Here is a 12,981-nt window from a genome sequence, read left to right on the forward strand (position 1 = left end):
GTCTAAAAGACCTCAAGTATAGAATCTACTATGTTTCTAAATCTCAAAAGGGTCTATTTTTTTGGCTAGGTGCTGATTGCTCATAATCTATATAATCTGTCTATAATCCTAGCTACTCAGGAGGCTCAGATCTGAAGATTACAGTTGGGAGCCAGCCCTTGCAGAAAAGTCTATGAGATTCTTACCTCCAATTAACCAGCAAAATGCCAGACTAGAAGTGTGGTTCAAGTGGTACATGAGATCCCCCTCCACACACACACTCTTTTTCATTGTATTTTAAACCAAGTAATGTAAAAGGCAAAGGGCTTCTCCAAAAAGATTTGGGCACAGATAGGAATATATTAAAAACACATAATTTTACAGAGAGGTGTTCACATATACTTCTATGTTAATCAAGATCATGAATGGATTCAACTCACAATTCCTCATTAAGTCGATTAGATTAATAAAAATTGCATATACAGCCGAGTGCCTGTGGCTCATGCCTGTAAGTCTAGCTACTCAGGAGGCTGAGATCTGAGGATCTCGGTTCAAAGCCAGCCTGGGCAGGAAAGTCAGTGAGACTCTTATCTCCAATAAACCACTAGAAAACTGGAAGTGGCACTGTGGCTCAAGGGTAGAGTGCTCGCCTTGAGCTGAGGGATAGCACCCAAGCCCTGAGTTCAAGCCCCACGCTGACAAAAAAAAATTGCATATACATGTACTAATTTTGTCTGTTTTATGCTATGTTGACCAAGTTTAAGAAAAGATGGGCCTTGATGTGGGAAATAAGAGAACACACTGCATTTCTAAAGTGACTGGAGAGCCAGCTATCACTTGGGTTCTAAAACTGATTATGATCATGAGTATTCATCCCTAAGTACAGAGTTTACTAATGGATAAATTAAAACCTACCTCAGAGTTGTGATAAGTGGTAAATAAGGAAGGTCAGATTAGAAGCACTACAAGCTGCATGGTGTGCAATAGGTGTTTGCTTAACAAATATTCCTTACCTTGAACACATGTTAAGTCACAGGGGAAGAGATAAGAACATCTGTCAAGTGAGCATCCATTAAATGTCCTATAGGTACAAGAATACCACAATTGTTGACCTGTTTCTTTCTCTCCTCCTGGATAAAAACGACCCAAGTTTTTCAACCATCTCACTTCAGTTTCGATATGATCTGCGTGTATGCACGAGGCTTGTGTATTTCAACACTTTTTATAGATGAATAATGGTCAGCATAGGGCTTCAGGACAGTCATAGTATAAACCCCCACATATGGAGTATTCCAGAAAAGTGAATCCATGCATGCAACAGAGGCCCAAATCACTCAGGATCTGGAAGTACCTGGGTTTCCTAAGGTGGAGTGGAGCTGACAACAGGGTGATTGGGTAGGGGCCTGTATACAGTGACTGGGTGGCACCCTGCAAACAGAATGGCTGGACCCTTGGGCCTCCAGCATCTTCCCAGCTCCACATAGCCTGAACAGAGACTTGACTTGAGGACACCATCAATGCAGAGACCCAGGGCTGAACAAGGGGAAGGACAAAAAAATGTGCAACCCCCAACGTGGTACCAGCAATAGTCGGAGTTTGGATGTGTCTTTGACCAGGGACCAGGCTAGTTTCCACTGCTTAGCAACCTTAGTGGCTAATAGGAAGAATGGGTGAAAATCTCCATCTGTCATGAATACTGGACACCAGGATAGACCCTTTCCATTTGTCGCCCCAGGTTAGAAAGTGAGACTTCCAATGGTGTTTGAAGGGAACCTGGAGAACCATGGGACTCAATCAAGAACACAATGCTAACATTACCATCTCATTCAGGCCACAACAGCATTTCATTTATTGTGCTCCTGGAATTATTAGGGCTCAGTAAGATCACCATCTTACACATAGGTAAGATGGGTTTTCACTCTGGGCCCTGTCCTTTTAAAGCCCCCTTTCTGCGAGTCCTTCTTCATCTGCTTCCTTTCTTACAGAAGATCCTAGCTACCCACTGCCCACTTATACTCCAGGAACTCAGGGGCTCAAATACTCTACCCTGACAGCTCTAACTCTACTTCAAGGTCTGGGTGGCCTTCAAGAGGAAATAAACAACCACTTGTACACCCTTGGGAGGTCAGGAATGAACAAAAGCCTGCAATTCATAGGAAGACTTGAACAGAGTGAACAGAGCTTGAGCTCAGGGGATGAATTGCTTATGTATAAGCAACAAGGCTCCTCTCTGTATGAGATGGAATCAGATGGTCCAGGGCTTTATGCTTCCTATTCAATCATATTTTGATACAGAATTCCAAGCAATCCAAAAATCCTAAATTCTAATCTGTCCTTCCAGTTAACTATGAAAGTAACTTTGGCATAATGAGAGAACTGAACATATTTGGCTTAGCAGTTTATTGGTTGGATTTATCACTTAGCAGTTTATTGGATTTATCCCATTTCTTTCTTCCCTCCCTCCCTCTAATTCCTTGTGAAAATGGTGTAGTATTCATGTATAACCTAAGCACTCTTTCCCTCCCTCCCTCCCTCCCCCCTCCCTCCTTTCCTCTCTCTCTCCCTCCTTCCCTTACTCCCTCTCTCTCTCTCTTTCTTTCTTTCTTTCTCTCTTTATCTCTCCTTTCCTTCCTTCCTTTTTTCCTTCCTTCCTTTCTTCCTTTCTTCCTGTGCTAGTACTGGGGCTTGAACTCAGAGCCTGGGTACTATCCCTTAGCTTTTTCCACTCAAGGCTGGCACTCTACCACTTGAGCCACACCTCTACTTCCTGACCTGGCACTTTTAAATATTTAGACATATACCTTCATTGATATTCATGCCCTAGACCTCACAATGTCTGGTTAAGCTGGTGCCCCCAGGAGGGAGAAGGCCAGATAGGTTCAGCTCCTGGCTTGGTCCTACCTCCCCATCTGCTGAGTAACCTCACAGGAAAAACAAAACATTTAAATACTATTTTTTAATGTGCACTTTTTCCATCTTAAGCTCCTGTGGCTTCTGATATTTCATTAAATTATTTAATTTTCTATACAATTGTATGAAGTAGACATAAATATGTCCTTGAGATGAATAAATAAACCAAGATTCTCAGGCATTGAGTATCTAGGATAAAATCATCATGTGGCGTGGCAGCATGAGCAACATGACTACTCTGAAAATGTCAGCGAAGACCCATCATCTTTTGGCTTCATGGCAAAAGTGGTACAGGAATTAATTTGCTGCACAATAGTAGTTATCTACTCTTCTACATATCTCCTATTACATCATATATACATTAGTTATACACAAGATTGTTAGAAGGATGATTATATTTCGTATTACTTTCTTTTTATTAAGCCAGCTAACTTTCATAAAAGATGCCTCTCAAACTACTCACAAAACATAAATATCTTTGTCTTCAACAAGAACAGTGTTTTCTGGTGAGACCACGGGAGGATATTCTTAGGGGAGGAGCACAGAGGTGCAATGCATGTTTGTTTTTGTTTTTGTCTTCTTTTCTTTTTATCTTGCTTGTTCATTTATCTTTTTTAGAAAACAATGTACAGAGGGGTTACAATTACATGGGCAAGATAATGAGTACATTTCTTATCGAGCATTGTTGCCTCCTCCTTTGTTTCTCCTTCCCATCCCTTCCCATCTCCCACCAAAATGGTAGGACAAAGAGTGAACAAATCTAGCAGTGAAACTCACTAGATACTATGTTGAAAATGAACTACACAATATGTGGGTGGGGATGTGTGTGTGGGGGAACACTGTCCAAAATGAAATGTACTCTTTATCTGACTTATATAACTGTAACCCCTTTGTACTTTACCTTTATAATAACAACAAAAAATTAAAACAATTTTTTTAAAGACAACAGTGTTTTCCATTGTCAGGTGCCGTGTGTCTTGTGTTCTCTCCTTCAATCCCCACATCCTTCGGGGAGGAACTTGACCAAGAACACGTGGCAGTGGTGAAACTTCCACCTGAATCTTCCTAGAACCATATGACCCTCAAATAGCTTAAACAAGCATACTTCATGGAAGAGCCACTCAACTTCAAGCAAACTCCCTTCCCGGCCTTCTACAGGGGAGAGATACAGTGTTGCCAGGAGGTCAAAAGAATGGCTCAGAATCACTGTGCAACCCTGTAACGCGAGCTCCTGGGGGAGGAGCTGCTGCTACCTGCACAGCCCCTTTCCATAAAGTAGCATGATCTAAGGAGGACCAAGTTCGAGTCCTGAGAACACAGGATTCATGCTGTGGTTCTGCCCCTGAGTGCATGTGTATTCATAGGCAGGTTGGGTTCTAGCCAGGGCAGGAACTAAAACACAGGGGAACAGATGCTTTTAGTTTCAGCCAGTAGCAGCAGATAGATCAGATGAGTTTTACTGGATCTTTTTTGATGTTAAAGTCAGAAATTCCCATGTTTATAAACTAAATCCCAAGTTTTAGATGTCAGTAATTAATTCACTAAAGGCAAAAGAAATGAAAACATCTGTGCAAGGTAGTTAGCGAAGCATCAAGTGATTTCCAAGTCACTATGAGGAGAAGACAACAAATTCCTTCTCACTGGTCACTACATCGTCAACTTCGTCTTCCCCTGTCATTACCAGGTCAAGTTCCCTCTAAAGCTGTCTCTGAGAGTTTATTGGATTTATAACTTTTTCCACTCAATCTTGCTCATCATTGATTTGTTCTATGTGTAGCTAGGCAGAAGCCAGAATTTAGAAAATCCAGCCCTGGAAACATAACCTCTGTCTGCTCAAACAGCCTAACCTGAGGATGCTTTGTTTCTCAGACCATTTGTGTCTTTCATGACGTAAGGGAAAAAGAAAAATAAACAAAAATTGGGAAGAACAGCCTATCCTGGTAATCCTCCTACCCCTCTCATTGGATCAAAAGGATGCTTCAGTACCTCATGTGTTAGACTAGGACTTACTTCCTGAAATTTTGTGATCATTAAATTAGTTGCTGCATGAAAAGTGCTCAGAACAGTGTGGAAAGCTTCCACGATTAGCAATGGTTGTTGTCATCATCTTACTAGAGAACTGAAAGTCATCTCTATTTTTCATTCAAAGTCATCCCCAGGTTTCAGGAATGGCAGCTTCTCACTATCATCTCCTAATCCAAGCCTGGGGCACAAAACTCAGAGAAGGAAAAGGACTGGCTGTGCAGAGGAAGCCAGCAAAGCTGGGGAGCTGGCTGTTCAGATCATTTTCTCTTCGGCTGCTGATGGACTCGGAAATACAGTGCAGCTTTAATGACTATGTTGCATGTAATAAAACACCAGTTTCATGCTCCCAAGATACTGCGTTGGCTAATCTTCCCCTTGCCCTCCCTTCAGAGATAATGAAGGCCAAGAATCCGATGGAAACTCTCAGGGAGAACTGCAGGAAGGCTAGAGCTAGAGAACCTTTCCTATAAAATAGCCACAGTGGTTATATCAGTTCCAGAGACTCAGGCTGGAAGGAATCAGCATAAGGCATTCACAGATTTCAAATCCACAGGATTTTCCTCCCTGCATTTATTTCAGACCAGCTGCTTTGGTATGGAAGCCATAGAACCCAGGGGCTGGGAAAACCTCACACTTCTCAGATGACTTTAGAGATATATTTTGTCTAGTGCTAAAGTCATTCAGGATACAGGGAAGGGAGTATGGAAAGGCATTGTGGGTTCTACACAATTACTATTTCCATCCTGTTATGGGGTGGTGCTGACAGAAGGAAACCTGAACTCCAAGATCTGCAGGAGCAGACCCACCCTGCAGGGTCATTCCAAGTAGAAAAAGACCCACATCTTTCCATATCCAGAAGTGCATATGCCCTTTGGAGGTCTTATACTTTATATAATTGACAGCTGTGCTGTCCTGCCCTATCTGGGCAAATGGAAAGTAGGAGAGGACAACAAGATTCTCTTGCATCTTGGGCATCCCCAACAATTCTAGGATGGCTGCTTAATGTAAGCATGGCCCTTGGGGTAGGGGGTGGGATGCAGTGAGGAAAGATGACTGGCAGCTTCCCTGAGGAAGTCATCAGAAGGCCTTTCACTTATACTTTATGTCCTCTCTGTGTCTGAAATAGGTATTAAGATGCCAGGACAGTACCAAGGGCAAGAACACAAGTCTAGGGGCAAATAGAGCTGGGTTTGCGTCTTATGTTTCCCTGTTGAGTTAACCTTGAATACGTCTTGCTTTTCTCCTTTGCAAGATGGAAATAATGGAACCCATTTCCTACAGCTCCTGACCATTTGGTTTATAGCAGGTCCTTAAAAAAACTCAAGTTCCTTTTTCATCCAGTCCTAGGATGCTTAGTTTATATTGTGGACCAACTAAATGGGAGGAAAAGAGTGATTCCTGTTAGAGGAGAAAAATGATAATTTCATGGTATCAAAAAACTTTTAGATTCTAGAGAAACCTTAATTTTCTTGGGACTTTGCCCTGGGGAAAAAAACAAAAGAGGTTTCAAAGCACTCATGTATTCTCACATTACACAGAGGCTGACAGTCACAAAAGTTTGTTTGGGTAACCTCAGAAGGAGGCCACAGGCCAGACCCAGCCTCATCCCAGCCTCCTGGCAGACGTATAATCTGAGGTTATTTATGCCAGCATTCCTTCCTCAATCAAAAACTCTCTGACCTGGCTTGTATGTTCTTGATGTTTTCAATTAAGGACATAACAAAACCAACCCTGTCTTATATCCATGGTTAGGCCTGGCAAAAATGGACTCAGCTAATTATAAATTTGGCTCTGGCTGTTTTCATAAGATGCCCTGCAGGCTTGGGGGTGAGCAGTTATACATATGAATGAGTACAAGTATGTCATAAACCAGTTTAGCAATTTAATTTCCATTACCTCTCATCTTTACCCAGCCTGCCAAGCATTTACATTGTGAAGAAATATTTTCTGTGCATAAGAAGACATATATCTAAGCATCACCAGAATGTCCCTTACTATATTCCAGTGCATTATCTCCTAGTTAAAATCAGATGTGTCAATGGAACATGACTAAGACAAGGGAAATATTGTTTACCTCTGGTTCTTTGCAAAAAGATAGAAAGCTTCCACTTTATTCCGGCTGTAGCCAAGGGCATTACTGAATCAAACCTGTACAATAGTGTGATGTGAGTATCATATATATTGTAAATAAATAGACCTGAACTACACTGAATATGAATATCCATTAGGATTAGATTGTAGGTCAGCACTTTTCCCTTCAATACACTTACCCTATAGATTTTTTACCTATTTCTGGGATGCAAGTCTCATTCTCCAGTCAAGATTTCCCTCCTGGGGCTGGGAAGGTGGCTCAGTGGTAGAGCACTTGCCTTGCATGCCTGAGGCCCTGGGTTCAATTCCTCAGCACCACATAAGCAAAAAGAAAAAAGGCAGAAGTGGCGCTGTGGCTCAAGTGGTAGAGCACTAGCCTTGAGCTAAAGAGCTGAGGGACAGCGCCCAGGCCCAGAGTTCAGGCCCCAAGACCGGACCAAAAAAAAAAGATTTCCTTCCTGAGGTTGAAATCTACATGCTCACTTCCTATTGATGTCTCTTCCCATAGTGCACAGAGCCAAACCACCCAGCTTGGTCAAGCTTATCTACTGGATATCTTTCAGATGTATCCCCTCTCCTCTGTAACATTGTTCAGGCTTCCAGTACTTCTGGCTTCAATGACTGGAACACATCCATTTCTGTCTTAATTTTTCACCTTAAAGTTGGTTTGTTTACACTGACTTCTGTCTAAAGAGAAAGCTCCTTGAATGTCATAGCAGGCTGTCACATTTAAATACTGCCCTCTGGAAACAGGGGAAAACATACAACAGAGGGGCCCATCAGCTGCACTGACATTGATGAAAACGAACTAAGCAACTCAAGGGCAGCGATGGGAGGGAGGGAATGAGAGGGAAAGAGGGAACAGCTTACACTAAGCAAAAGGAAAGACATGTACGTATCACCTGATATGGAAGAAATAGTTGTATTGTCAAAGCTCATAGAATTCACAAACATTATAGACCATGATAATGACAATCTGCCTTGTGAAGATTAAAACGTGTTTTAAGTATCACCATCCCACAATACTGTAAAATTTGTGAAATTTATGTAATCGATCTCAATAAAAATATTTTTTAAAAATACAGCCCTCTGTATACACACCCTTGTCCAGCTGGCAGGCAACAGATTCAACAGACAGCCTGAGATTGTAGCCCGCCTTGGCCACTTGATGCCTGCCTATGCAACTCTAGGGTGGTGGTAAACACCATCTTTGAAACTTAAGAAATAATCACATTCATGAATGCCAAGCATTTGACAATGGCATAGCATGTAGCAAGCACTCAATAAATACTAGCTGCTCTATGAAGGCTTCACTTAACATTACTGTGTTGGCTGTACTCAGGGCTGCAGGAAGCACTTGGCATTTCTACCCATTCCAGACCAATTCCTATCCCTCTTCTAGAATCCCATCCAATTCACTCCTACCTTCCTGTTCTTTTCTTTTTTGATATATATTTTTTATTGTAAAGATATTGCACAGAAGGGCTACAGTTACACAAGAAAGGTGATGAGTACATTTCCTATCGAGCATTGTTACCCCTTCCTTTGTTTTTCCCCTACCATCTCTTCCTACCCCACCTCCTCAGCTCCTCCCTCCCCCCCCCAAGTTGTAAAGTTCATTTTCAACAGTGTCTTGTACATCTCATTGTTACAATGGGTCAACCTGTATCCTTGTTTCTCCTACCTTCCTATTCTCTTTTTTCTGCTTATGTAGTGCTAAGGAATTGAACCCAAGGCCTCATGCATGCAAGGCAAGCACTCTACCACTGAGCCACCTTCCCAGCTACTTTCCTATTCTTGTACTCAAACACAGTGTAGTGTCCCTGCTCATGTTCCCACAGTGCCCTTTTAGTCCAGCACTGGACCACTTGCCCTAATGCAAAGCATCTACATGCCTGCTTATCTGTGTCTTTCTCCATTTATACTGGATGTGAATGTCCATATCTAACTCAGTCCTGGTGGAAGCAGTAGCACTCATGTCTTTACACAAGTAATTTTCATTAAGTATTTACCAAATTGAAGGAAGTCAGGCGCTGGTGGCTCACACTTGTAATCCTGGCTACTCAGGAGCCTGAGATCTGAGGATTGAGTTTGAAGTCTTCCCAGGCAAGAAAGTTTGGAGGTGTGGCTAAAATGGCACAATGCCAATCTTAAGCAAATGGCACAGTGCCAGTCTTAAGCAAAAGAGCTAGAAGACAGTGCCTAGAACCCTATGTTCAAGTCCCATTGCCAGCAAAAAATTAAAATAAGCAACAAAATTGATGCACATCATCTTTCTTCAAATATTATTTTTTTTAAAAAAATACTTTCTTGTTATTATAAAGGTGATGTATAGAGGGGTTACAATTTCATAGGTCAGGTAAAGAATACATTTCTTTTTGTACAATGTCACCCCTTCCCTCACACTCTCCCTCTTATCCCCACTGAGAAGTTGTATAGTTCAGTTCCAACATAGTGTCTAGTGAATACCATTGCTGCATTTTTCAATATTATACCTCCAAATTTCCATCACCTTTACACTCATCATGTGGTTTGCTCTATTTTGATGAGATCCATACCTTCTTTTTCTACTACCTGCTTTTGTATCCTTACACTTACACACACACACACACACACACACACACACACACACACACACACACACACACACCCCTCCTCATAAAAACAATGATCCTCAAATTGGCTCATAAGTGACCCATAGTCCTACTAAGCCTGGATGAAAGGGAAACTTTTGAAAGAAGTGGTTCAAAGGGAGGTGCTGTCTTGGCTCTCCCTCTTCTTTCTGGATAATAATGTGAGCCCAGTGGGATTGAAGGAGGAGACGAGACATGTTTTGGAAGCTTCATATCAACAAATTCTCTGACCTAAAGTTGTTCTAGGGTTTAAGGCTTAAGCAAAACAATATAAGGGTCTGTATTTATGTCTTTCCAACCCATGGGGATAAGATGGAACTTCTTATAAGAGATTCTACTGTGTAAGAAAAACTGTGCAGCACCTATTTAGGTATATAGGCCCAGGGTAATGTGTCATGGTAACCTATTCTAGCCTACTTTACTAGGGCTGGAAAGGAAGCCCATTAGGAACCAAGAAGCCATAACAATCAACACTGCCTCCAAGGTGAATCATTAATTCTCAGAAACTAACAATAGTGGAAATCCAGTCTAATTTCTCCCCTACTGAATATTTTTAAATACCTCCTGATTTCCATGTATGATAATGGGGATAAAACCACACACATATAAGACATAGTCATTGCCCACAGATTTTTTCAGTCAAGTGGGAGAGGCAGGCATATACATAAATGAGGACAATTCCATGTGTTAATAATGTGTTCAAAGCACATAAATATATAAACAGTTGGCAGGAAAAGGAGTTCTGGACAGGAGAGCCAAGGAATGCATCACAGAAAACATGATCTGGATCACCTCATTCAGAAACAGATGAAGTATTATCTGTGAACTACAAGATAAGGAAGATTTCACTAGGCAATGAAGTAGGAGGAAGAATACAAACAGAAGAAATTATGTGTATAAACAGTCATTACAAGCACAAAATGGTATAGAGAAAGCAGCTCAGTATGGAGGACTAAGAGTGACTACAGGGAAGGGAGACCTGAGGGGTAGGAACGATCTGATAGCCAAGGGACAGGGCTGGTACCAAACATGCACTTGCCTGTTTAGAAGGATGTTTCAGCAAGATTCTGGCATCTGTGTGAAAGTCAGAGCTGGACTGTGTGTGTGAGTGTGTATGTGTGTGTGTTGTGTCTCGTGACAGAGCCAGGAAGAGAAAATTGAGGCCTCTAGAGCTCAGGTTTCAAGCCATAGAAACCATCACCAGAAGGATATTTTCTAATGAATTGGTTTTCCTAAGAATTTGAACTCAACCATGAATCAGACCTTTTTCCTAACCAAGCTAGAGAAATCAGAACCATGAAAGCCAGCAAGTGTTAAAATACTGGTGCTTTCCATTTGACCATAATCAACATGAATGCAGAGAGAAAGCAAATCTGACAGCTGAGGGAGAGAAACACACAGTGGGTGCCTTTGCTTTCTCCTCAGGACACCTTCTCTACACAGAGCATTTAGCATAGCTGATCTGATGCCTGTGAAAAATCTACCTGCCTCCCTCTCCCGCACTGCCCCCCCTCCCCCCCTCTCTGAATGCAATTAGAGAAGAGAGCTTCATTCACACTGAATCTAAAAATAGCCTGACGGCAGAGTTCACAGAGTGACAGCTGCATTCTCAAACTGTAACCAGGAAAGGAAAAGGATGGCTAATTTAACTTAACAACTTCCCAAACAAACAGTGCAGGAGGAGCTCAAGATAAAGAGAAAACACGAAAGTCTGCTCTTCAAAAGGGAAGGAGAGGAATGAGGTCACTCTTAGGCAAGTTATTAGCCCTCTCAAATTTGGATGAGACCTAATTCACCTAAATATCTCCCCCAGTCTGCCTAGAGTCCTTCAGGTAAGTGTTCTGACAAATTCAGCTGCTAGAGGAATATATGCAAGACCAGACAGAAGGGCCAGGGTTTCCCTCCTTTTTCTTCTATCATCCTGGGCACCCAAAGCTCAGAAGAGCCAGTCCATTTTTCCAGACAGCATATATAAATGCAAGCTATTTCTTTTGTTCGTTTGTTTTCCCTTCACCATACCTAAATTACATTCTGACTAGCCTGGGGCATTAAAAGAGAAATGATCCAGGCAATAAACATGAATGATTAAGGGGGAGAAACCCCCTCAAGTGTCTAAAAAAGAGGGAACCCAGTCAGTCCCAAACGTTTTCTGATTTCCTCCTCAGTCTACCAGTCTGCCTTGTGCCAGGAGAGATTATGGTTGGGCTTCAAAAGAAACAAGAGAAGAATGTTTGGGGATGGAAAACAGATTCTCTCCAGCTCTCCCCAGATCTGCACTAGCTCCCAGGACGCAGGCAGCCAGCTAAATGCCAGTCACTGCATCCCAGCATTCTCTCGCCACACTGCCTCCATTGCCCTGGTGACTCAGTTGTTTCAACAGCTGTGTTATGGCTGGAGTCCATCCAGTGTTGTTCACACAGAGTATTTGTTTCATACGACGTGGGAATTATTATACTCAGGGTTTGGAGTTCTAATGCAGAGACGGTCCTCCCCTTAATCAGTGAGCCATAGTGTTCTCTTAAGTTCAGCTGTAGGGGGAATGGGACAGTATTCTGCTGCTACCCAGGCTTCCAGGACATGGACAAGATTGATAACCATAGGAAGAGGGTGGAGGAGGCTTATATATATACCTATGTGAGGGGCAGAAGGACACCACCAAAAACCCTGCCCTTGGCTGAGCCCCTGAAGATGTCCACTGCCCCTCTCTCAAGAAGCCACTCACTGCAATGGGGATGAGTGGTTAGAGAGACTCACCCCCCTCTGCTCCGCTCCGCACTGCGGCTCTCCATCTCCCTCTGTGTTTCCCTAGAAATCAACATAGGGCCTCTGCCCTTGCTGAAGCCATCTTCCAGCATCTTTCTACACTCCTGCCCCTCAACAGTTTGGGGGCAGGGCACCTTCTGTGTCCTACCCCAGCTCTGGCCTTCTCCTCTCTCATTTGTCCCCTGCTTGCAATCATCTCTGTTCATGTTGCTTCTTAAGTAAGTGGACACTGATGACTTGCTCATTTCCTCCATATCCCATATTCCTCAGTCCCTTGCTCAGTATTGAGCAAAGGAGGCAGGTACTTTGGGCTGAATAAAATAGTCCAAACTCCAGTATGCTGAAGAGGTGATGGGAGAAAGGAAAAGGCATTTCCAGTGGGCAGATCCAATTTCTATTTCTAGTGCAGGCTGCTTTTCCTTTGAAGAGACCTAGTAAGTCAGTCATGGTGGTATACATTTGTAAATCCAGCAGCAGGAGGCTGAAGCCATAGGATCAAACTATTTGAGGCCAGCCTGGGCCATCTAGTAGGATCTTTAAAACACCTATACACAAACTTTTTAATTTTAAAAATTTTCTT

The 12,981-nt window shown here is 42.5% G+C and overlaps 1 protein-coding gene across 1 annotated transcript in view; it reads right to left on the reverse strand.

Annotated features, from left to right (window-relative positions):
- Wls (wntless Wnt ligand secretion mediator) overlaps positions 1-12,981 on the reverse strand; it is a 106,162-nt gene that overhangs the window by 33,452 nt on the left and 59,729 nt on the right. The gene's annotated exons all lie outside the window — the stretch shown is intronic.

Source organism: Dipodomys ordii, unplaced genomic scaffold (assembly GCF_000151885.1).
Source record: "Dipodomys ordii isolate 6190 unplaced genomic scaffold, Dord_2.0 Scaffold51, whole genome shotgun sequence".
Lineage (NCBI taxonomy): Eukaryota > Metazoa > Chordata > Mammalia > Rodentia > Heteromyidae > Dipodomys > Dipodomys ordii.